The sequence below is a fragment of the Pseudophryne corroboree genome, chromosome 2 (assembly GCF_028390025.1).
Source record: "Pseudophryne corroboree isolate aPseCor3 chromosome 2, aPseCor3.hap2, whole genome shotgun sequence".
Taxonomy (NCBI): domain Eukaryota; kingdom Metazoa; phylum Chordata; class Amphibia; order Anura; family Myobatrachidae; genus Pseudophryne; species Pseudophryne corroboree.
In genome coordinates, this window is record NC_086445.1 from 375,006,263 (window position 1) to 375,032,465 (window position 26,203).

The following is a 26,203-nucleotide window of genomic DNA, read 5'->3' on the forward strand; positions in this document are numbered from 1 at the left end:
AGAGCATTCCCTGTGTGTGTGCTGTATGTCGGTACGTTTGTGTCGACATGTATGAGGAGAAAAATGATGTGGAGACGGAGCAGATTGCCTGTAATAGTGATGTCACCCCCTAGGGGGTCGACACCTGAGTGGATGAACTGTTGGAAGGAATTACGTGACAGTGTCAGCTCTGTATAAAAGACAGTGGTTGACATGAGACAGCCGGCTACTCAGCTTGTGCCTGTCCAGACGTCTCATAGGCCGTCAGGGGCTCTAAAGCGCCCGTTACCTCAGATGGCAGATATAGACGCCGACACGGATACTGACTCCAGTGTCGACGGTGAAGAGACAAATGTGACTTCCAGTAGGGCCACACGTTACATGATTGAGGCAATGAAAAATGTTTTACACATTTCTGATAATACGAGTACCACCAAAAAGGGGTATTATGTTCGGTGAGGAAAAACTACCTGTAGTTTTCCTGAATCTGAGAAATTAAATGAGGTGTGTGATGATGCGTGGTTTTCCCCCGATAACAACTGATAATTTCTAAAATGTTATTGGCATTATATCCTTTCCCGCCAGAGGTTAGGGTGCGTTGGGAAACACCCCCTAGGGTGGATAAAGCGCTCACACGCTTGTAAGGGCTCTACCCTCTCCTGAGATGGCCGCCCTTAAGGATCCTGCTGATAGAAAGCAGGAGGGTATCCTAAAATGTATTTACACACATACTGGTGTTATACTGCGACCAGCAATCGCCTCAGCCTGGATGTGCAGTGCTGGGTTGGCGTGGTCGGATTCCCTGACTGAAAATATTGATACCCTAGATAGGGACAGTATATTTTTGCCAATAGAGCATTTAAAAGATGCATTTCTATATATGCGTGATGCACAGCGGAATATTTGCCGACTGGCATCAAGTCTAAGTGCGTTGTCCATTTCTACCAGTAGAGGGTTATGGACACGTCAGTGGTCAGGTGATGCGTATTCCAAACGGCATTTGGAAGTATTGCCTTAATAAGGGGAGGAGTTATTTGGGGTCGGTCTTTCAGACCTGGTGGCCACGGCAACAGCTGGGAAATCCACGTTTGTACCCCAGGTCGCCTCTCAACATGAGAAGACGCCGTATTATCAGGCGCAGTCTTTTCGTGGACAAGCGGGCAAAATGTTCCTCATTTCTGCCCCGTGACAGAGGGAGAGGAAAAAGGCTGCAGAAATCAGCCAGTTCCCAGGAACAGAAACCCTCTCCCGCCTCTGCCAAGCCCTCAGTATGACGCTGGGGCTTTACAAGCAGAATCAGGCACGGTGGGGGGCCCGTCTCAATGAATTTCAGCGCGCAGTGGGCTCACTCGCAAGTAGACCCCTGGATCCTTCAGGTGATATCTCAGGGGTACAAATTAGAATTCGAGACGTCTCCCCCTCGCCGTTTTCCTAAAGTCGGCTTTACCGATGTCTCCTTCTGACAGGGAGACAGTTTTGGAAGCCATTCACAAGCTGTATTCCCAGCAGGTGATAATCAAGGTACCCCTCCTGCAACAGGGAACGGGGTATTATTCCACACTGTTGTGGTACCGAAGCCGGACGGCTCGGTGAGACCGATTCTAAATCTAAAATCTTTGAACACTTGCATACAGAGGTTCAAATTCAAGATTGAGTCACTCAGAGCAGTGATTGCGAACCTGGAAGAAGGGGACTACATGATGTCTCGGGACATCAAGGATGCTTACCTTCATGTCAAAATTTACCCTTCTCACCAAGGGTACCTCAGGTTTATGGTACAGAACTGTCACTATCAGTTCAGACGCTGCCGTATGGATGGTCCACGGCACCCCGGGTCTTTACCAAGGTAATGGCCGAAATGATGATATTCCTTCGAAGGAAGGGAATTTTAGTTATCCCTTACTTGGACGATTCCCTGATAAGGGTAAGATCCAGGGAACAGTTGGAGGTCGGTGTAGCACTATCTCAGGTAGTGTTGCGGCAGCACGATTGGATTCTCAATATTCCAAAATCGCAGCTGGTTCCGACGACTTGTCTTCGGTTCCTAGGGATGATCCTGGACACAGTCCAGAAAAAGGTGTTTCTCCCGGAGGGGAAAGACAGGGAGTTATCCGAGCTAGTCAGGAACCTCCTAAAACTGAGCCAAGTCTCAGTGCATCAATGCACAAGGGTTCTGGGTAAAATGGTGGCTTCCTACGAAGCAATCCCATTCGGCAGATTCCACGCAAGAACTTTCCAGTGGGACCTGCTGGACAAATGGTCCGGGTCGCATCTTCAGATGCATCAGCGGATAACCCTGTCACCAAGGACAAGGGTGTCCCTCCTGTGGTGGTTGCAGAGTGCTCATCTTCTAGAGGGCCGCAGATTCGGCATTCAGGACTGGGTCCTGGTGACCACGGATGCCAGCCTGCGAGGCTGGGGAGCAGTCACACAGGGAAGGAATATCCAGGGCTTATGGTCAAGCCTGGAGACATCACTTCACATAAATATCCTGAAGCTAAGGGCCATTTACAATGCTCTAAGCTTAGCAAGACCTCTGCTTCAAGGTCAGCCGGTGTTGATCCAGTCGGACAACATCACGGCAGTCACCCACGTAAACAGACAGGGTGGCACAAGAAGCAGGAGGGCAATGGCAGAAGCTGCAAGGATTCTTCGCTGGGCGGAAAATCATGTGATAGCACTGTCAGCAGTATTCATTCCGGGAGTGGACAACTGGGAAGCAGACTTCCTCAGCACGACCTCCACCCGGGAGAGTGGAGACTTCACCCAGAAGTCTTCCACATGATTATAAACCGTTGGGAAAAACTCGACAGGTATTGCGCCAGGTCAAGGGACCCTCAGGCAATAGCTGTAGACGCTCTGGTAACACCGTGGGTGTACCAGTCAGTGTATGTGTTCCCTCCTCTGCCTCTCATACCCAAGGTACTGAGATTGATAAGATGGAGAGGAGTAAGCACTATATTCGTGGCTCCGGATTGGCCAAGAAGGACTTGGTAACCGGAACTTCAAGAGATGCTCACGGAGGATCCGTGGCCTCTACCTCTAAGAAGGGACCTGCTCCAACAAGGACCCTGTCTGTTCCAAGACTTACCGCGGCTGCGTTTGACGGCATGGCGGTTGAACGCCGGATCCTGAAGGAAAAAAGGCATTCCGGATGAAGTCATCCCTATCCTGATCAAAGCCAGGAAGGATGTAACCGCAAAACATTATCACCGCATTTGGTGAAAATATGTTGCGTGGTGCGAGGCCAGTAAGGCCCGACGGAGGAAATTCAACTGGGTCGATTCCTACATTTCCTGCAAACAGGAGTGTCTATGGGCCTGAAATTGGGGTCCATTAAGGTTCAAATTTCGGCCCTGTCAATTTTCTTCCAAAAAGAACTAGCTTCAGTCCCTGAAGTTCAGACGTTTGTAAAAGGGGTACTGCATATACAGCCTCCTTTTGTACCTCCAGTGGCACTTTGGGATCTCAATGTAGTTTTTTGGGTTCCAAAAGTCACATTGGTTTGAACCACTTAAATCTGTGGAGTTAAAATATCTCACATGGAAAGTGGTCATGCTGTTGGCCCTGGCCTGGGCCAGGCGCGTGTCAGAATTGGCGGCTTTATCCTGTAAAAGCCCTTATCTGATTTTCCATTCGGACAGGGCGGAATTGAGGACTCGTCCTCAGTTTCTCCCTAAGGTGGTTTCAGCGTTTCACCTGAACCAACCTATTGTGGTGCCTGCGGCTACTAGGGACTTGGAGGACTCCAAGTTGCTAGACGTTGTCAGGGCCCTGAAAATATATGTTTCCAGGACGGCTGGAGTCAGAAAATCTGACTCGCTGTTTATCCTGTATGCACCCAACAAGCTGGGTGCTCCTGCTTCTAAGCAGACTATTGCTCGTTGGATTTGTAGTACAATTCAGCTTGCACATTCTGTGGCAGGCCTGCCACAGCCAAAAATCTGTAAATGCCCACTCCACAAGGAAGGTGGGCTCATCTTGGGCGGCTGCCCGAGGGGTCTCGGCTTTACAACTTTGCCGAGCAGCTACTTGGTCAGGAGCAAATACGTTTGTAAAATTCTACAAAATTGATACCCTGGCTGAGGAGGACCTGGAGTTCTCTCAATTGGTGCTGCAGAGTCATCCGCACTCTCCCGCCCGTTTGGGAGCTTTGGTATAATCCCCATGGTCCTTACGGAGTCCCCAGCATCCACTTAGGACGTTAGAGAAAATAAGAATTTACTTACCGATAATTCTATTTCTCGTAGTCCGTAGTGGATGCTGGGCGCCCATCCCAAGTGCGGATTGTCTGCAATACTGGTACATAGTTATTGTTACCAAAAAATCGGGTTATTGCTGTAGTGAGCCATCTTTTCTAGAGGCTCCTCTGTTATCATGCTGTTAACTGGGTTCAGATCACAAGTTGTACAGTGTGATTGGTGTGGCTGGTATGAGTCTTACCCGGGATTCAAAATCCTTCCTTATTGTGTACGCTCGTCCGGGCACAGTATCCTAACTGAGGCTTGGAGGAGGGTCATAGGGGGAGGAGCCAGTGCACACCAGATAGTCCTAAAGCTTTCTTTAGATGTGCCCAGTCTCCTGCGGAGCCGCTATTCCCCATGGTCCTTACGGAGTCCCCAGCATCCACTACGGACTACGAGAAATAGAATTATCGGTAAGTAAATTCTTATTTTTTACAGGTACCCCTATTGGATTCTACTGGACAAGTGGACGTGATCGGCGTGGGATGTAGGTAAGTAATCTCTCTTTCTCATTTTTACATGTACCCCTATTGGATTCTACTGGACAAGTGGATGTGATTGGTGTGGGATGTAGGTAAGTATGTGTGAGTGTGTGTGTTTTAATACATTTTTACTTTCAAGGTGTGTTGTTGTGTTTTTATTTGGGTATTTTTTTGTTGTAGAACTACAGGTACCAGCGGGCCCGTTATTTCCCCGCAAGCTGGTACTTGAGGTTCTCCAAGTACCAGCAAGCAGGGGAGGCTTGTTGGGCCTTGTAGTTCCACAACAAAAACCAATATTCTTTTTTTTACACACTTATGGCTATCAGCCTGGCACCCACCACCCAGGGGTGCTGGGGACAGCCTCGGGATTCACCCCTGGCCCTTGGGTGCCTGGAGGCGGGGACCCCTTGATTTAAGGGGTCCCCACTTCTCCAGGGAACCCCAGCCAGGGATGACTAGTTGGGGGGGTCCCCCGGCTGTGGCATTATCTAACTGGCTAGTGGAGCCCGGTGCTGGTTTTAAAAATACGGGGGACCCCTACATCTTTTGTCCTCCGTATTTTTGGAACCAGGACCGGACTAAGAGCCTGGTGCTGGTTGTCTAAATACGGGGAACCCCTGTCCAGATTTTCCCCCAGTATTTAAACAACCAGGACCAGCTCAAAGAGCCCAAGGCTGGTTATACTTAGGAGGGGGGACCTCACTTATTTATTTATTTTTAAATTTTTTATCCCATTCAGACCCTTTTCCATTAAGTTAGTGGAAGCCCTGGACAACAAAATTGCATTCATGTCCTCCTCCCACTCCCTTCCCATTCCCAAACACTAATTTATTTACTTTTTTCTATAAAAATGTACAATATATCACAAGTATATGAGCAGGCAGGCAGCGGGCATTGGCGGCATCGGACTGAGATGCAAATTAGTGGTGGAGGGCTGGGTCAGTTGATGGTGGGCGAGTTTGTAAGCCATTGGCGGTGGCAGCGGGCATTGGCTCAGGGGTAGAAGCAGGCATTGGCTCGGCGGCGGTAGGGGTTATCGGCAGGATTCGGCGGACATTATGGCTGTAGTGCCTCACTAGCCACTGACCTCACCGCACGCCACTGTTACATAGCCTAACCTTAACCAATACTCCCCACCTGTCTCAAAGACAGCAGGACAGTCCCACTAATTGGATGCGCATTGCATCTATCAGTATAGTGTAGTATAGGGTGGGTTAGCCGGGGGCGGCCCAGCTGCTCAGGGAACCAGATGCCACCAAAATGACAAAAACAGGGGTCGTGGCACTAGGCCCCGCCCCTCCGCTCAAAGTTTCACCCACCCCTCCCGAGGCCCCATCCCATTTTTATATATCAGGGTGATATACAGGTTCATTATATGAGCCCACTACTTGCAACAATCAGCAATGACCAAAGTGCATGCTTAATCACCTGATGTATTGCACTATTTGTAGTTGTAATAATTATAAGCCCAATAGTAGCAAGAGCTAACAATATATAGTGTTTTAATATTGTATAGGCATTTTATCTGTAATAGTCAGCAGACATCAATTGTATGAGCAAAAGACTCCTATTTTATAGGGCTATATACATACACATTCAGCAGCAGCTTGTATTAAATAGTGTGGCTGTTAACTAGACATTCCATCTACACCAATCAGTAAAAAAATATATTATTAAAAAAATTTCATAGGGCGCCACAAGTGTTTCTCAGCACCGTACATAAGACAAACATCAGAAAAATACAGAACTCAACATTATAGTAACAGAAACACTAAATTAGAGCACAGGTAACAATTAGCAATACAGTTCTCAGTACACACTACAGCCGAGATTATAGGAAGCAAAGGAGTAGTTGTCATATTACTAGGGGCAGGCAGCCACTGGAAGAGATAAACAATAATGAGCGAGAGGAGATGCAGGTATAGACATTCGCTACTTAGCCTATAATTGTAGTGTGAGAGAAGAGGGTAGTGCAAACAGGAGGGAAAAGGGCCCTGCTCCAAGGAGCTCACAATCTAGGGGGTGGGGGGAGACAGACAGGTGACATGAGGTGCGAGCAAGCAAAAGGCAGCCTAATAGTAGGAAGTAAGCTAGGCATAGATGGCCAAGACATGAGGCAGGGGGTTGGGAGAGTGGCCTCAAAACTAGGTTATGCTGAGTGTATGCTTTGATGAACAGGTGGGTTTTCGATGCCGTTTGAAGCTTTGCAAGGTCGAGGAGAGTCTAATAGAGCGAGCAAGCTTGTTCCAGTGAAGGGGGGCAGCACGGATAAAATCTGGAAATTGTGCATGGGATGCAGTAAACCAGGGTAGAGGAGAGGCGATGGTCGTTGGCCGACCGGATGTGGGCGGGAGGGAGTATGTAGGGAGATAAGGTTGGAGATATAGGGGAGCAGTGGCGTTAGAGAGGGCCTTGTACATGAGGGCAAGAAGTTTGAAGAGGATTCTGTAGGGGAATGGGAGCCAGTGCAGGTTTTGTCGAAGAGGAGTGGCAGATATAGAGCGGCGTGAGAGGAAGATAAGTTGAGCTGCGGAGTTGAGAACAGATCGGAATGGAGTGAGATGGAAGCATGGGAGGCCAGCAGGGCCGGTCCAAGCCTACATTTTTTGATAAGCAAATATAGGATTTTGGCTCCCCACCCCCTTCCTACCCATGTATAGTGAAATAAATTATATTATACCCACACAAAAGCTTAAGAGCATTGTGAAATATAAATAAAACTAAACTGGTACATGCCTTTATTAAAGAGGGCACCATATTGTATAATATTAATTTTAAACTTATCTCCGCTGGCTTATAATACAGTGGGCACAGTATTAAATAATAATTTTAAATGTATCCCTGCCGGCTGGCTTATTAAACCAAGACATGACTGCAGACAGTGACTCCTGAGTCCTGACTATCTGCCAGGCCCAGGCAACAGAAATAAATACCTAAATAAGAGGAACAAACTTATTAATAACTAAATGAGAAGAACATACTGTTAGCTTGACCGTGGCACCGGAAAGGCGTGCTGAGGGTCACCCGCTCAAACAAGTCTCCCCCGCTGAGTCCACTCGAGGCTCCATGCGAAAGTGGGGGTCATCCTGCCCCAACCCAGTTTGTGCATATGTAATGAGCAGCGTGACATCATGCCACTCCGCCGCTCATTACATATGCATGATGAGGCACTACACGGAGGGGGGGAGCAGCGTCTGCAGCAGGCAGCAGCACTGACTGTAATAAAGTAATTGAATAAGTGAGACAGGCTGCCGGCTCTCTATAGCAGTTCACGGCCAGAGCGCCCTCTATGTGCTGCGCCTTACTCAGCTGCGTAGTTTGCCTGTCTATAGGGCCGGCACTGGAGGCCAGTGAGGAGAATATTGCCCGTGAGATGACCAGTGAGTGGATAATAAGTTTATCACACTCTGGTAAAGGAACGGAAAGGAACGACCTGATCCGGGCGATCCGGGCGATGTTGTTTTAGCTGGAACCGACAGGATTGAGCCAGAGACTGAACGTGGGGGTTGAAGGAGAGGAAGGAGTCAAGAGTGATGCCCAAGCAGCAGAGTTGTGGAACAGGGAGGATGATGGTGTTTTCAACAGTGACAGAGATATTAGAGAGAGTGGAGACCCTGGGTGGGGGAATAGTTGAATCAACTTTCTCATAGCTAGAATTCCAGTCCTTGTCTGAGTCAAATCCTTGCTTCCTGCTATAATGGAAACTGACAAATCTTTCTCTACGAGCGAAATCACGGATATTCTCTCCTCACTGCTGGATCAAAAATGAGCCCCTCTAAAGGATTCCCTGGACTCTGCTCTCACTCAATTGACTCATCATGATCAGTGTATCTCTGAGGCTGAACAAAGAATCTCTGACTTAGAGGATGACTTTGTTCACGGCTAAAACATTCCTTATGGAACAGGATAAATTAGTAGTGTCTCTCCAAGAAAAACTTGAAGATTTTGAGAATAGAAATAAATTGAACAATGTTCGTCTTATTGGTCTTCCGGAATATGTGAAACCTTATGACCTTATGAAGCTAGTCTCCCAATGGCTGCTAGGGAACTCGGCAGTGTCTCAGACACCAGCTCTATTCTGGTGGAATGTGTTCACCACATCGGCACTGACCGCCAATCCACTAGGGATAGACCTCGATCTGTCATCATGAGAATACTCAATTATGCAGATAAGGTCCATTTGTTGGAAGCCTAGAGAAAACACTTAGATCTACGGTATCAGGATTCTATTGTTCCAGGACTTGTCTTACCTAGTGGCTTCAAAACGGAGAGAGGTCTCACCGATTTGTAAGCGACTGGGTCATTGTTTTGCACTGCTATATCCCGCCAAAGTGCAGCTTTCTCATAATGGAAAATCGTATTTCTTTGACTCTACTCAGGCGGGCAAGAACTTTGTGGACTCGTTAGCCGTAGCTCCCTCATCTGGAATGGATGATACTGATTGACCTATTATATAATTTACTTGTTGATTACTTATCCCTCTTAAGCTGAACATTCAGGTTACTAATTTAATTTATTTGCTGGTTTGGTTTCTTATACATACTTGGTCCTGCATATGCTGGAATTGATAGCAATGCTGTCTGTTGATTGTTGCCAGTCACTGTATGTCCATATTTTCTTTGGTTTATTTATATATGCTCTTATCTGAGATTAATTTTTCTTCTCCTCCTACTCTTTGTTTCACATGGCTTTTTCTTCCTACGTGTACTTTTCTGTCTCCTCATATGTTGAATAGTTTTTGGATAAGGTGCTCCATGGACTCACATCGATTGTTTTTGGCCTTGATGTGGCTTGGGGGAGCACCCTAGCACCCTTTTGGGTTCTTATAAAGTTTAAAATATTTTGGCATCTACTTAACAGTTTTGTGGACTTTCACACTCATGTTCCACTGCTTGTAACAGGATTAAGATTTACCTTTTACAATCCTAGTTTTCTGATGTACCATTATGGCCCGCTTGCTGGGACAGGCTGGGGATGGTTGTTTTTGTATATTATAGTTAGGACTTGGCCTAGGGCGGGGATAGGCTAAATGTTATCGGCCCCTTATTCTTCCACGATGGTGCAGTCAAAGATGAAAATAATATCTTGGAATGTAGAGAGGCTAAATACTCCTATCAAGAGGAAAAAAATCCCCACTCACTTAAAACATCTAAAACCTGATATAGTCCTCTTGCAGGAAACCCATTGGAAGGCATCTGATCCTAACGTATTAATGGACTCCTGGATAGGGGAATGTGTGGCAGTCTCTTATACAATTAAACGCAGAGGAGGTTTAATCAGCCTCAATAAGTTTCTCCCATATACTATAACTGATAGTTTGGTAGATCAGGAAGGCAGATATATTTTCTTTAAACTGAATATTCATAATACTCCCTACACCATAGCTCATATTTATGCCCCGACTGGTTATAATGCACCCTTTTTCTCTGACCTCTATTCTACTGTAAACTACAAGATTAGGCAGCAGGTAAAATTATTTTGGGTGGAGATTTCAATTGTGTGCAATCACTGCGTTTGGACAGATCTACCTCGGCTGGTCCATCTAGTACCCCCACTCCCTCATCATTGACTGTGTTGACCTCCTCCCTGCAGCTCTATGACCCGTGGAGGCTCAGTCATCCTGAGTCTCGAGAATACACATTTTATTCCCATCCCCACCATTCTTCCTTCAGACTTGACTTTTGGCTGGTTGCTGGCACTTTACTGCACCATGTTGTTGAGTCCCGAATAGAACCTATTTTGCTTTCCGATCATGCCCCGATCTGGATTACTATTTTCCTGGACTCTCCTATTCCCCGGTCACATAAATGACGGTTTCCTGCCTATTTGGAGCATGCCTCAGATTTTCGTGCACTTCTCACTCAATCTTTTCTTAATTATATTGATGATTAGTTAGTTATTAATTTGTTGTGGTCGGCTTCTAAACCGGTGGTTCGTGGGCAGATCATAGAGTATGTCTCTAGGAAATGTAAATTGCTGAATAATCAATTACATGACCTTAGTGGGCATTGACGGAAGCCTTTAATACCCTGGTGTTACATGATTCCCCTGAAAATAGACAAGCCTATGTTGATGCTAAACGACTGTATGACTCATTATACACTGATAGGGTGAGTTTTTCATATGATATACAACGGAACAAATTTTTCCGTGGAGGCAACAAATCAGGTAGATTGCTAGCCGATCTGGTCCGGTCTTACTCCGCTCCTTCCCGCATATGTACTGGTCCCAACTCCTCGGTCATGGATACCCAGGCTATATCTGAGGCCTTCCTAAACTATTATGAAACTTTATACGCTGCACCACTAGATAACTCTGTAGAGGGTATGTCATTTCTCAAGAAGGCAGGTTTACCTGTGTTGACTGTGGAGGAACGGACACTCCTGACATAACCGGTTACAGAATCGGAGCTGTTAGCAATAATTAAAGTGTTATATAATGGGAAGTCACCGTGCCCTGATGGCTTTGGGGCAGAGTATTACCATATATTAGCCCCTCATATGGTGCCTCACCTTTTAGCCCTATTTAACTCATTGCTTCAGGGGAACCCTCCACCACCAGGATCCATGGATGCTCGAATTGTTATTTTCCCAAAGCCTGGTAAAGACCCTCAGTATATTCAATCATTCAATCATATCAGCCAATTTCTCTTCTGAATCAGGACCTAAACAGGACCAAGTTGTTGGCCTCTCGCATCCAATTGATATTGCCTCGTATTTTACATCCCTCTCAAACTGGATTCGTGAAATCCAGAACCTCAGTGCATAATGTTCGTATGTTGATAGCGGCCATACATAGTCCTAATATTTTGTCAGATACCAAAGCTCTTACAGATAGCTGCGATGCTGATAAGGTGTTTGACCGCATATTGTGATCTCATTTGCTCAGGGTCCTTCACACACAACAATTTGGGGTAGATTTTATTAGAGTATTCCGATTGCTTTATGCCAAACCACAGGTGCACCTCACAATTAATGGATTGAACACACCCTTGTTACATTGTCTCGTGGCACACGTCAGGGGTGTGCCCTTTTTACCCTACTCCTTAATCTGGCCCTTGACCCATTGATTCGTATACAGGAGGTCTTGTGGAAAGGGATAGAAATTGACCCGTGTTCTGTGAAGGTATCCACCTTTGCAGATGATTTATTGCTTTTAATTTAATGATCCCATTATGGCTTTTCCTTAATTACTAACTGTGTTGAAGGATTTCAACCTGATATCTGGCTTTTTAGTGAATTTTGATAAAACGGAGGCATTGGCTCTGGGTACGCAAGCAAAACATGGTTGGGGCTCTACCTTTCCATTTAAATGGGCTGATGATTACATAACGTATTTAGGATAACGCTTTTCATCCAAACTTACTGAACTATACTCTTTGATTTTTTCTTACTTCATTAATAAAAAAGTGGATGATTTTGCTAAGTGCCAACATCTACAGATTTCATATTTGGTTAGGTGTCACTTATACAAAATGATTTCCTTTCCTCGCCTGCTATAACCGATCCAATTGCTTCCATTTTTGCTGTCAAAACGAGATATACACATGATCAATAGGGCTCTCACCAAATTTATTTGGGCGAATAAACGCCCACGCATCACGCTTTTTAAACTAAAATGTCAACTTTATTAGGGGGTGTAAACCTGCCTTGCCCGGAAGACTATTCTCTGGCTGCCAATTATAGATACACTATAGAATGGATGGGGGCTGTGACAATTCTTTGATAAAGCCCCCAGGAGAGGAGCGAAACGCGTCAGCAGTATTGGACCCCTGCATCCACTATTGGTCTTATATCTTGCCACTGCTGTTCGCTCATCACATCATCTAATTAAGGATCGGAGAGGAGAGAGACCGCGTTACGGTGCCTGCACGAGGCACACAGAGGTGAGGACTCACAGAGCCTGGAGATCAGGTGCTTTCAAACAGGCGCCAGCCTTGGTGCCGGGTCCCGCAGCCAGAGACCGCCTCGTTGGATACTGGGACTCTCCGTGCCATCATCGCTGATAAAAGCCGCATGTAAGGCTCCGCTGTGGAGCGCTGTCACTCATTACAAATAATATTAATAGTAGCAAGATAAACTGGAACTTTAGACACATAGTAACTATTCAGGAATCTTGAGTGTTACACAGGTTCTCACTACAGCTGGGATTCATTATATCAGCGGACCTGTGTCTGTGGACAGAAACACTTTAGGATCCACCTCCTTTGAATGTTTAATATATTACATTTGATTTTATGTTGTTATGTATAAGACCAGTCTAGTTATTTTTGTGAAATATTGATTTTCGATATGTTTAATTATTATATATAAAAAATGAAGTTTGATTTGTTGAACATTCAGCCATATTATATTTTATTATAGCGCAAGAGGGATTTGTTTAAGCTGTGACAATTATGTTAATATGACACTTGAACAATCTATGTTTTGCCACATGGTAATTTATTAACCCTTTTGCACTTTCCTGATCCTGCAATATTGGCTTCCTTACGTTTGAATCCATTATTATATTCTCCTCATAGAGCATGGACTCAGCTATGGAAACGCATGGGTCTTACTGTGGCACACTCCTTATTCCAACCTCTTCTATCCAATCCTACTTATCAAGGTGGGGAAGCCGACATAATTGTGAAAAGCTGGTATCTTGGAGGCAGAGGTATATCTAGGGTACCGGGCGCCCCTGGCAAAGTAAGGGACTGGCGCCTCCTCCCCATTATATTTGAAATAGGGAAGGTGCATGAGCAAAAAAGGTGCATGATCTTGTGGGAAAGAGGCGTGAGCACACAATAGTACTCCCAATTCAAATTACATTACACAGTAGTACCCCTTATACACATTATGTCACACCATAGTGCCTCTTACACATCATGCCCACACAGTAATCCTTGTCACAATGTGGAGAAATCAGCAGTGCCTAGCCAAGGAGGGGCGCTGCCCGGCGATGTTTCCTGCAGTCAGGGGGTATAATCAAATATTAATGGCAGTGAAAAGGTATCTCTGCACACTACCTAGTAGTGGTGATGCAGTGATATATTAAGAATAGCATTCTAGTAGTTTATTTTGAGTTTCTTCACTGTGGTGCATTGTGGTGCCGTACACCGGCGCCAGCTCTTGGCTGCTGTCTGAACCACCAGCCCAAGCACTGCCACTACTAAGTGATTCCACTCCCTGGCCCCAGCACACAGACGTAGTCTCCATCCCGCTCCTAGTATATAGACGTAGTCCCCCTCCTCCTCCCAGCACATAGCCGTAGTCCCCACCCCCTCCCAGCACATACAAGCAGTCCCCATCCTGCTCCCAGCACATAGCCATGGTCTTCCCCCTCCCAGCACATAGCCATGGTCTCCCACCTTCCTGCACATAGCCATAGTCTCCCCCCTCCCTGCATATATTCTTTTCCCCTCCCAGCACAGAGTCTCCCCCATCCTTGCATATAGTCCTTTCACCTCCCAGCACAGAGTCTGCGCCCTCCCTGCATATAGTCCTCTCCCCTCCCAGCACGGAGTCTCCCCCTCCCTGCATATAGTCCTCTCCCCTCCCAGCACAGAGTCTCCCCTCTCCCTGCATATAGTCCTCTCCCCTCCCAGCACAGAGTCTCCCCCCTCCCTGCATATAGTCCTCTCCCCTCCCAGCACAGGGTCTCCCCTCCTGCATATAGCCCTCTCCCCTCCCAGAACATAGTCTCCCCCCTCCCTGCATATAGTCCTCTCCCCTCCCAGTACATAGTCTCCCCTCTCCCTGCATATAATCCTCTCCCCTCCCAGCACATAGTCTCCCCCTTCCATGCATATAGTCCTTTCCCCCAAGCACATAGTCTCCCCCTTCCATGCATATAGTCCTTTCCCCTCCCTGCATATAGACCTCGTACAGCCGCAGCCATGAAGAAAACTATATTGTCCCAAAGGGTGCATAAGGATCCTGTGTCTATTACTCTTATGCTCCCCCGATTATCCTACCTTTATCAGATGGACTGGGTAGAGTGTTCATTGGATGCGGAATTTCGCTCTTCAAATTTTTTGCCGCCTTATATTTTTACTCTCCCGTTACCCACCAGGGATCTCATACGTACAGTGATCAGACTCACTACATGGTATAACATGGAATTGCTTATAAAGGGATCTCCGCCTTTCTAGTCAATAATGTGGTATTGTCTCAACTGCTCCTTTAATACACTTACAGTAACCGTCATGGCTCATTTTTATACTTGCTAAGTCATATTTGTGCCCTTATTGTCTATTATGTATTCTGTCACTGCAGTGGTTTCTGTGGTATTTTGTGCTCTCAATACTTCTATACCGTTGTTTGTGTGAAATTATTCTTAATAAACACATTTGAAGGGAAAAAAAAGGAACTTCAGCTAGAAAGTGACACATATGATGATGATGACAAATTATTGGTAAAAAAAAAAGATAGATATTTTTCTTTTTAAATCTTTTTAAATCTTTTTAAGAAGCCTAAAATTTCAGTTTCCGTCTGGCGGTCAGGGCCATAACTGGGTGTGGGCCAGTGGTGCCAGTGGTGCCTGGCACACAGCGCATATGCGCTGTGGGTGCAGAACCGCTGGCCATCCATTAACAGAAATTACACAACAGCCGCCGGTGAAACTGCAACATCAGCACTGCAGGGAGAGTGTCGTCCCCCTGGCCATGGTGAGTGCAGGTGCATTTTGGTCCTGGCTGACTGTTTCTCTTCTTCTTGTCCTCACCCCTCCCTCTCATCCTCACCTCTCTCTTGTCCTCACCTCTCTCTCTCTCTCTTGTCCTCGCCTCTCTCTCTCGTCCTCACCTTTGTCTCTCTCTCTCTCTCTTGTCCTCGCCTCTCTCTCTCGTCCTCACCTTTGTCTCTCTCTCTCTCTTGTCCTCACCACTCTCTTTGTTCTACTCACATGCTGGGAGGTCCCCAGCATGTGAGTAGAACGATCACAGTTTTTGCTAAATTACCAAACCTACAATCAACTCTGAATAAAATATTACTTTTGGCCCTTTGAGCAGCTCCCTTCTTAGCTGTTGTACGTGATTTGTTCAGAACGCTGAAAGGTAGAAATCTGAAGAGTTTATATATTTACATATTTTTTATTAATGTAAAGATTTTAATAGTGTTGCAAGCTTTAGAATAGGTTACTGAAATTAAAAGCAGAAATATAATTATTGCTGCAATATTACCTGCTTTCAAAAGCAATCCTGAGCTTTCAGGAAGATGCATTAAACGTCTATGTAAACAATGTGCTTTACTGCATCCAGTTATTTTCTAAATGCTGCAGGTTATCACATTCGCTTCCCTCTACGGCCCAACTGAAGTAAGTGTTTATATACTGCAGCTTTCAAGCTTAATCCACTAATTTTACTGTGGGCAGAAATTTTGTATGAATTTTCCACAACAAACACATGAATCTGTCCTTTGGGAAATTAAAACAGCCCTGCTTTTTATTTCTTATTTTGATCTATTGATTTTCCTTTTTCTTTTTTACGCAGTTTATTTGTAAGTTATATAGAGAAAAACTGCCACAAAACAAATTTTGTTTCTGAAATATTGTATAATATCACTTCACAGAAATAAGATCAAGCAAACTACGATCCTTGCATGATATATTTCTTATTGTTCCAGTAAAAAGTCAAATTCCTAAAAATAAATAAATAATAATGTCTCCTTAAATGTACATCTTTTGTAAATGAAGATTTAGAAATTCATGCATCAGTTCTTTTGGTTTGAAAAACAAACCCAGATTTGCTATAGTAAACGTACTTCCTTACAATAGTATTGTTTTATAGCAGTTACTAAATATTAGTTGCCAAATCATATTCTTAAAGTGCCTTTATTAAAGATTACAAGGTATACCACTAAAAGAAAGGGAAGATAACACTACAGCAAATGCCACTTAGCTTCTACTGTACAAGTGTCTCTGAGATGCCTCCTGCATCACAATGCTTTGTTTATGAAATGCCTCCTGCATCACAATGCTCTGTTTATGAAATGCCTCCTGCATCACAATGCTCTGTTTATGAAATGCCTCCTGCGTCACACTGCTCTGTTTATGAAATGCCTCCTGCGTCACACTGCTCTGTTTATAAAATGCCTCCTGCGTCACACTGCTCTATTTATGAAATGCCTCCTGCGTCACACTGCTCTGTTTATGAAATGCCTCCTGCGTCACAATGCTCTGTTTATGAAATGCCTCCTGCGTCACACTGCTCTGTTTATGAAATGCCTCCTGCGTCACACCGCTCTGTTTATGAAATGCCTCCTGCATCACACGCGATGCGGTTAATCTGCCGGGTGTCGGGATCCTGGAGGTCATGATACAGACGCTGGAATCCCGACAGCCACCAAGGCTATTGTCACTCACATATGCGCACGCAGGGGGGGTTCCGAGTACCTAGAAACCACCCCTGACCACCGATCTATCGTGCAGCAGCTTACTGTTGTTGTTTTTTTTTTTGGGGGGGGGGGTTTGTAATGTCTGCCGGAGCTCTGAGCATCAGCACGCCTGCAGCAGCTGCTTCACATACGCACTGAGAGGCTGGCTGTTGGCTCCTCTCAGGCTGACCACATGGTGGGGCTTGACCAGTAACGCTGGTGAGAGCCTGGTGGATGGTGGCTGCACAGTCAGTGAGGTAACATGACTGTATGCTGGGGGCGGGTGGGCACAGTTATATAATAATAAATTAAGCTGCTGCTGATCTGCATGAGTGCGAGGACACAGCGGTGCAGGGAGTGGGGAGAAGATAGTGAGGAATAATCATGGTGCCTGTGTGCTGTCTATGGGGGTAGGGGGAAGAACTGTTGTGGTGCCTGTGCTGTCTATCTATGTGTGGGGGAGGGGTGGGAGGTAGGGAATAGTCATGGTACCTGTGCCTGTACCTGTAGTCTGTGGAGAATATAGATAGATAGATAGATAGATAGATAGATAGATAGATAGATAGATAGATAGATAGATAGATAGATAGATAGACAGACAGACAGACAGACAGATAGATTTATATATATATATATATATATATATACTATATATGTATAGTAGTAATCAGTGGTGCAAGTACAAATATTTTCTTAGTGGTAACTGGTGTGCTGAAAAATGGGTGTGGTTACGTGTCATGAGGGGACATGACCACATGACACTAGGGGGAGTGGCTACATTACACTAGACATGTGGCCACACAGCCTAGTCCCATTTCCCACATTAAAAAAGAAACATATAGTAATACCCCCATAATAATAGAAATATATATTAGTGTCCACATTATATTAAAAAATTAATTACCCCACACAGTGAAGCCAGAGACATGCCCAGCAGGTAAAAAGTGTGCAGTGGGTACTACTGCGTACCTTCTGCCAAATTCTTAAGGGTACTCCATACCTGAGCGTACCTGCATACAGTACTTGCACCACTGGTAGTAATTGGAGGTGGCACTCACATGAACTTCCAAACAAATATTGTTAACTGTTAAAAGTTCAGAAACGCTAGAATCAAACTGTGGCTACAGTTGTTATTTGTTTGGAAGTCCATGTGAGTGCCACCTCTAATTACTACTGCATTGCTTCTATGTGGAGGGCATCAGGGCATTTTAATTCTTCTGTGGAGTGCCGATACTTTTGTAATTCTATATATATGCACATATATGGATACACCCCTCTTTACAAATCCTGCATTTGCCACTGACTCGTGGGTGTCCAAGACACCCATAGAGTGGAAATAGAGCCCGCAGCCGCATTCTGGCGGGCGGGATGCCGCTGTCGGGATATTGACAGACAGCATCCGGTCTGCTGGTAAATTATATGTAATCCCATCACACTGCTCTGTTTATGAAATGCCTCCTGCATCACACTGCTCTGTTTATGAAATGCCTCCTGCGTCACACTGCTCTGTTTATGAAATGCCTCCTGCATCACACTACTCTGTTTATGAAATGCCTCCTGCATCACACTGCTCTGTTTATGAAATGTCTCCTGCATCACACTGCTCTGTTTATGTAATGCCTCCTGCATCACACTGCTCTATTTATGAAATGCCTCCTGCGTCACAATGCTCTGTTTATGTAATGCCTCCTGCGTCACACTGCTCTGTTTATGTAATGCCTCCTGCATCACACTGCTCTATTTATGAAATGCCTCCTGCGTCACAATGCTCTGTTTATGAAATGCCTCCTGCATCACACTGCTCTGTTTATGTAATGCCTCCTGCATCACACTGCTCTATTTATGAAATGCCTCCTGCATCACACTGCTCTGTTTATGTAATGCCTCCTGCATCACACTGCTCTGTTTATGAAATGCCTCCTGCATTTCACATTTACATCTGCACTGGTTTTTTTATACTTTGAAAGTGTTACAAAAATGTAGATGGTTATAAAAAGTATGTTCTATTCATTGGCGTCACTAAGATCTGCTCCCTTTTACTAAAGATGACAAATCTAGCAGCTTTAGCAAGTTACAACATTGCCCAACATTACTGATATTTTCATCTTTGGTCAATAGCAGGATTTCTAGAGGGAAGACTTGCATGCCCTGCCATGCCACTAGAGTGGGTAAGACCATCATGCTGGGAAAATGGTTAGTAATTTAGATAATATCCCTGTTTTTTGTGCAAATATTTAGCAGGGACCATTGAATATCCCCCATTGTTTCACTGCCTTACGATCAACTTAAAATTCAATAAATATAAAAATATAAGCAAAACTAATAACTCAAGTCCCATACAATATTATTTATTCTACTGTCCAGTAGGAGAGTTCATTTGGTTGAACCCCAACATCTCTGACTTCCAAGTATAAGATAGGGAATTCAAATTGTCTCTTTTTGTAGATGACCTTTTGCCCATGGTCAACAATCCCATAATCTACCTCCCAAACCTGATGGGTGAGTTTAAACTCTTTGGAGTGCTCTCTAATTTTAAGATAATGTATACAAAATGTGTAGCTCTGAAACTTACTGTAGAGGCTTCGGCTATGGAGGGTATCAAATGTGGCTTTCTTTCATCTGACATACTACTCATTTAAAATATTTAGGGTTGGTTTTTTCAATAGGGACATAGCTTTGTTATTCCAGGCCAAGTTCAACCCCCTTTTGTCTAAATTTAATTAGAGCTGCAGTCTTGGAGGTCTCAAGTGTTCTTGATTTGTTGGTTTGGGAGGATCCTTCAATTAACTCTTTTCCTAAAATACTGATCTTCTCTAGGCTCTTCCTGATCATATTGCACCAAGGTGGTTTCTAGGTGTCCAGAAATTGATGTGTGATACAAGGATGGCCCACATTTGAAATAAAAAATCCTTTACAAACATAAGCAACATGACGGCATCTAGCTTGCTAACATCCTTGGCTATTACTAAGCCCTCTTCCTCAACTGGGTATTACACACAATGAGATCTTTGCTTTCGATTTTGACTATATAGTCAACATCACTAGGACCGTTAGTGCAAATCACGATTTGATCCCTATGCGCTCTCCCGCGGGGTCGGTATCGCAAGGCTAGATAGACTGTGCAGGCAAGTCAATCTTGACTATATAGTGTACTACAGAGGTTCTCAAACTCAGTCCTCCGGGGCACACACAGTGCATGTTTTGCAGGTCTCCTCACAGAATCGCAAGTGAAATAATTAGCTCCACCTGTGGACCTTTTAAAATGTGTCAGTGAGTAATTAATACACCTGTGCACCTGCTGGGTTACCTGCAAAACATGCACTGTGTGTGCCCCCGAGGACCGAGTTTGAGAACCTCTGGTGTACTATCTAGTACAAAGTATAGTCAAAATTGGCGCTTAGTCAAAATCATACATAGTCAAAATCAAAACCAAAAGTACAGATAGTCAAAATCGGTGCTTCTGAGCTCTGGGGGAGTTCAAGGGAAATTGCATAGTCAAAATCGGGCATAGTCAATATCTCACCGTGTGTATGCACCTTTAAAATAGACCTGAGGTCCTCCAGCCAAGCAATGGATTTGGATTGAGGAACAAATGTTCCAAATTCCAGTGACTGTCCTTCCCTGGCTTACCACCTTGCTGACGATACACCACCCCACTGTTTCCCCCAACCTTCAGGTATGTAAATCCCTATGGCAACACAAATTTATTTAATAACAGATCCCTCGACTCACCTGATTTTAATTCAACCGCTCTTTCCCTCTTTGTTTAGATGTTAAGATATTCCAACATTTGCTATCTGCTGGGATTTTTTTAATCAGATAGATGGTGGGGGCTGGGAGCATTTTCTACTTTTCCACATTGTGCACTATATGGGCCTTTGGCTCCCATGGAGGAATGGTACTACTTAGAGGTTCACCACTTCCTCTTATCGGGTTGGCTTGGTGAGCCTTCTTGGAGGCAGCTCTCCCCTTTTGAGCAAATGTGTGTGTTACCTTGTGCACCTGTGTATACCATATCACAACTATACCAGCTCCTCCTTAACAACCCAGGTGCTCACTCATTGGGTTTTATTTGAACTTGGGAACGTGACCTTGAAGCAGATGGATTGCCCAAAATTTTCAAGATGGCACATGCTTATTCTTTGAATACCAGTGTGGTGGATGCTTAGTACAAATTGATTATTGGTATCATTGTCTGAATGTCTTAAAAAAATGCACATACTGTAAGCATCTCTAATATTTGTTGGAGCTGTTCATCAGTGGTTGCCTCTGTTTCATATTTGGTGGGACTGCCTTGTGCTCCGACCCTACTAGGACACAGTGCTCCAGCTCTCGGCCAAAATCCTTGGAGGGGTAGTGCCCTTTGACCCCACCTTTTTGCTTTTTCACCTGTTCTCACTGCCAGTTGCGAGCTATAAATAGTTCCTCTTGAAATATCTCAATAACACCACCAAAGCAGTTATTCCGATTTGCTTGGGATCCTCCTCTCCTCCAACCACTTCAGATTGACTTTCTAAGATTGACTTCTACATGGACATGGATGAAAAATCAATAAACATAATTTTCACTAAAAGTCATTTTAATAAGAGATTAATAATTTGTCAGTATAAGTGTGAATAAAAAGTAGAAAACAAATATTATAGTTTATCCTTTATTATTTTGCTGATGTTGATCCCAGAGAAAGCAGTTACTGTATGTGTCTGCAGGGTTCTTGAGCATTTAGTCAGTGTGAGGGATCTTTTGCCACTTGTACTAAGCATATCTAATTTCTAAACAGAGCTGGCATTCAGTAGCGCTGCCCTGCTGAGGGGCAGATGGCATTAAAATACTCAACATGCTTCAGGCTGGTTATAAAAATCAATTGTGTTTTATGTGGCACCAACTTCTCAATTTCCTTGAACAACCTGCTGTTCAGATGTCCTTTTTTTATCTTATTAATTGAGCTAATTCCCCTAAAACTTCCTGCAGGAGGTAATTAAGAAGTTTTGTATCAGTCACCCAGAATGAGACTATTGATTTTTTTCACAACAACAGATTAAGATATGTCAATTTACGTCAAGCGTTAACCAGCCAGTTGATGAATAATACAAACTTAAAAAATCATGAGACTTTAGATGCTGATTCAGTATTTTGGCCTAATGATAGGTGTTGATTGGTTTGAGTCCTATTTGTGTAGCTAGACAATGTTGTATCACATTTTAGTAGGAGTCTATGTCCAACGAATTTGCTTACTCATTTTAAAGCATTAAAGTTAAAATGACTTAAAGTGATTTTGTTTGCTTAACTTTTATTGAATATAAATAACTGTATCTTTTGCCGTTTTCATCCATTAGAAGCAAAGCAAAAATCATTTTAATGAGAATATAAAAATAAAATAGTGATGCTTGAAATAATCCATAGAACAAGGTCCCTATGGACATTTAAGAGGGCCATTACTTGGACTGAACTCATGAGTAAGCGGGGAATCCCAATAGACCCTACCCACAAGATGCAGATTAGAAAGGTGGTAGACAGATTAGTCCACATTAGGCACTGTGCGGCCTTTCATCAGTACTTTGACATTCCTGAACTGATGATTCTTTACTGACCGACTTAAATAGGCATGGATTCTTAAAAAGTTTGATCATTCATTTCAAGTAATGCCTCATCCTTAAAGTATTCTGCACCAGATCTTGTAATATCTTTATTTTAGGTGTGGGTATTGCTTGTTTTTAATTATTATATTTCAAGTTTTTGCCCAAGTGCCTGCTGTCACTTGCCCTGCTTGTTTATTTAGGAGAGTGATTTCAATCTGCAGTGTACAGTGCTCCGTAACCTTTCTTAACATCGTACATTATAATAGGACCATTACACCATAAAACTTAAATTTCCAAATATGAACCACAAAAGGTAAAAAACATAATGTGATGTTAACCTTACTACAGTATCTTCTATACTTCGGATTTTTTTTAATTAAAACACTGGGAAAATTCAAGTGCAAGCAGTGTCGGACTGGGGCATGAAGGGCCGTAGGGGTCCATGTTTAAGGGTGTGGCCAGTCTCCAGAGGGGGTGTGGCCATCACCACATTGGTTTGCTTAACCATTATTGAGTGGGTGGTCTGAGCACCTTATTTATGTATTACCAGTTATTTATATAGCGCACACATATTCCGCAGCCTTGATAAATACATATAGTAAATACTGCTAGTGCATAAATGATTACATATATATATATATATATATATATATATATAATGTTTACCAGATTAATAACACAATAAACTGTAGAAAATACACCATAGTCCTGTGCAGTATAATGTAACATACTGTATGTATAGTGTATAATTCAAGTACACAGCATGGAACCTGATCCCTAGAGGAGGAGGAGGGCCCACAGGCAGTGGGGCCCACCGAGGGTTTCCCGTGTACCCCTGCGGGCCAGTCCAACCCTGGGTGCAGGTTTACAATGTGAGGTGAAGGAGTGGGTGGGGGATGGGCGGCACGGTGCAGTGATTGCTATTCATCTGTGCAATACTGCTTTGGACATGGGAGACAGGGCTATATAACACCTCATGAAGCCTGGAATGACAACTTCACTTCGGACTAAGCTGATTTATGCAAATCAGATATGCCAAGCTGTCAATCACTGTGCACTGATTCGTTAGAGAAGCACCTCCAGACTAACATAGCTGTAGTTATTTCATGTAAATTAGTCAGCTAATTAAAACACTGTCTTCCGTATATATGTACAATACTGGCTTTACTTGCTCTTCAACAAAATTGAAAGTTTTGTAATCTATAAACAATTTTATTATCTTTTTCAAACTCAATAACTTGCAAAGGATGTCAAGAGCAAATAATGTGGCTCTATATTAACTCCTTGGTGTCACATTATCTTTTACTGTAAATAATGCAAATTGTATTACAACACTGTACATAGGACTTACAGGTATATTCTCTACTTGAGCGAGAAAATATCCTGGGGATCGTGCAAATCAAGAAAAATCTACTTTACCCTTCATTTGAGATGTCAGGATTAAAATCACTGTAAATTAAGGATCCAGCGGGATCAGTACTAAATCCCGCTGGACGGGATCCCAGCGGTCGAAATACAGACGCCGAAATCCCGACCACACAATCCCGACAGGGGTGGCGAGCGGAATGCAGCCCCTTGCGGGCACACTAATTTATTCTCCCTCTATGGGTGTCGTGGACACCCATGGAGGGAGAATATGTTGGGATTGTGCCGGTCGGGATTCCGGCATCTGTATTTTGACCGCCGGGATTCCGTCCGGCGGGATCTTGACCGCATCCCGATCCAGCTAGCCATTCTAAACAACAGCTCCACCTTACAACTTTGATGTAGAATCTCTGGCCATTCAATCTGAACTTATAAACTAGTCCAGACTGGATGCTTCTTTTACACATAAACAGCAATGTGCAAGGCTGTAACTAGTGGTGGGTGAGTGAGTGAGTGAGTGAGTGAGTGAGTGAGTAGGGCCATCACCCAGGGAGCAGGGCCCTGGAGGTGGCACCACAACTGCCCCATGGCACCTGCATGTGGCTTTCAGAGTGCCTGGACCATATCTCTACAGCCAGTAGCACCAGTGGTGCCGAGAGAACGGGGGAGCGGGTACTCTTTATCTGGGCCTGGGCCTGTTGCAGGTGCCCAGAGGGTGCCTGGATCCAGCTGCCCCCCTTCCCACTTTGCAGACAGTAGCACTTGGGGAGGTGAGAGACAGTAGTGACTGCTGCTGCAGCAGCCTCTCTCCCCAGCCTAGCCCACACACTGCTGTGTGCAGTGCTGGGGGGAGAGGCAGCTACAGAAGCAATCACTCCTCTCTCTCCCTGCTAGAGGTGCGCGCGGGGGGAGCATCGCACCCGCTAGCCACCGGCCTGCTGCTGGCGCCCATCAGTTCTCACGCCAGCACACCCCATGTACAATGTGCACCCATTTTGTGGATGCACAAAGGATATTTTTTACATTTCCTAAGGAGGGTCACACCTCCCTGCATTGGCCATGCCCCCTCCCAGTACCTGGGCCCTGCACAGCTGTCGGTGCCCCTGAGTGGCACTGTTGCAGACCCGCCTGGAGCGACCAAGGGATGCTCTAAGCAATACTGTGCATCCTGTGGAGCTGCTCAGAGAATCCTTAGGAAGTTCTGGGCAGTGTTCTACAAACAGGAGACAGCAGGCCCACCCCCCTAGGTGTGACCTCATGATATCACATATTTAGGATGCTGGGATGGCACAGTGCGGCATAGAACTCTGTCCCAGTTCTGCTCCGTTGTGTGCCAAAGTTATTGTGTACACACCGTCAAACATTGCTTCTTCTGTAGGAGAAAGTATTAGAGAGTGATGTTAAGGGCCACCCAGAGTACCAGACTGTCATTTAATGCCCAACCTGTTGCTTAGGATGAAGGGCATACTTTAACATAACATTTATAAGAGTTTTGTAAAAATATTATCATAATTTTACCAATGTGTCCAGGCTCTTACATTTCTGTAACTGTATTTGTAGCTCAACATACTGTATCTTATTATTTAACTGTAGCAAGATACAGTACAGCAGTATTCATAATGAAACTTCACTGGGCCTATATACAGTGCACAAATACACTTCCTAAAAAGCTTCTCCATTGTCACAGTTTCACTTGGAAATCAAACTTAAGGAGGAAACTTGGTTGACAGCAAGGGTGGATTGGGATGGAAAACCAGCCTAGAAAATGTATGGAAACAGCCCAAATGGGGGTGGGGGTCTGTTGAGGGGGTTGGGATCCCTCCTCATAGGGCCTGATTCTGAGTTGGATGCAGTTGCACCAGAGCCGGATTAAGACCATGGGGGGCCCGGGGTACTTAAGACAGTGGGGCCCCTATTCAAAGGGAGGGTGGGTGTGTGTGTGTGTGTGTGTGTGTGTGTGTGTGTGTGTGTGTGTGTGTGTGTGTATATATATACACACACTCACACACCACACATATATATATATATTCACACACATATATATATATATATATATACACATACACCAACACGTGTGTGTGTGTGTGTGTGTGTGTGTGTGTGTGTGTGTGTATATATATATATATGATGTATATATATATATTAATGCGAAGGATGATACAGCGCCACTTGTGGATTAAGATCTCAGTGGTAAAAGTTGTATA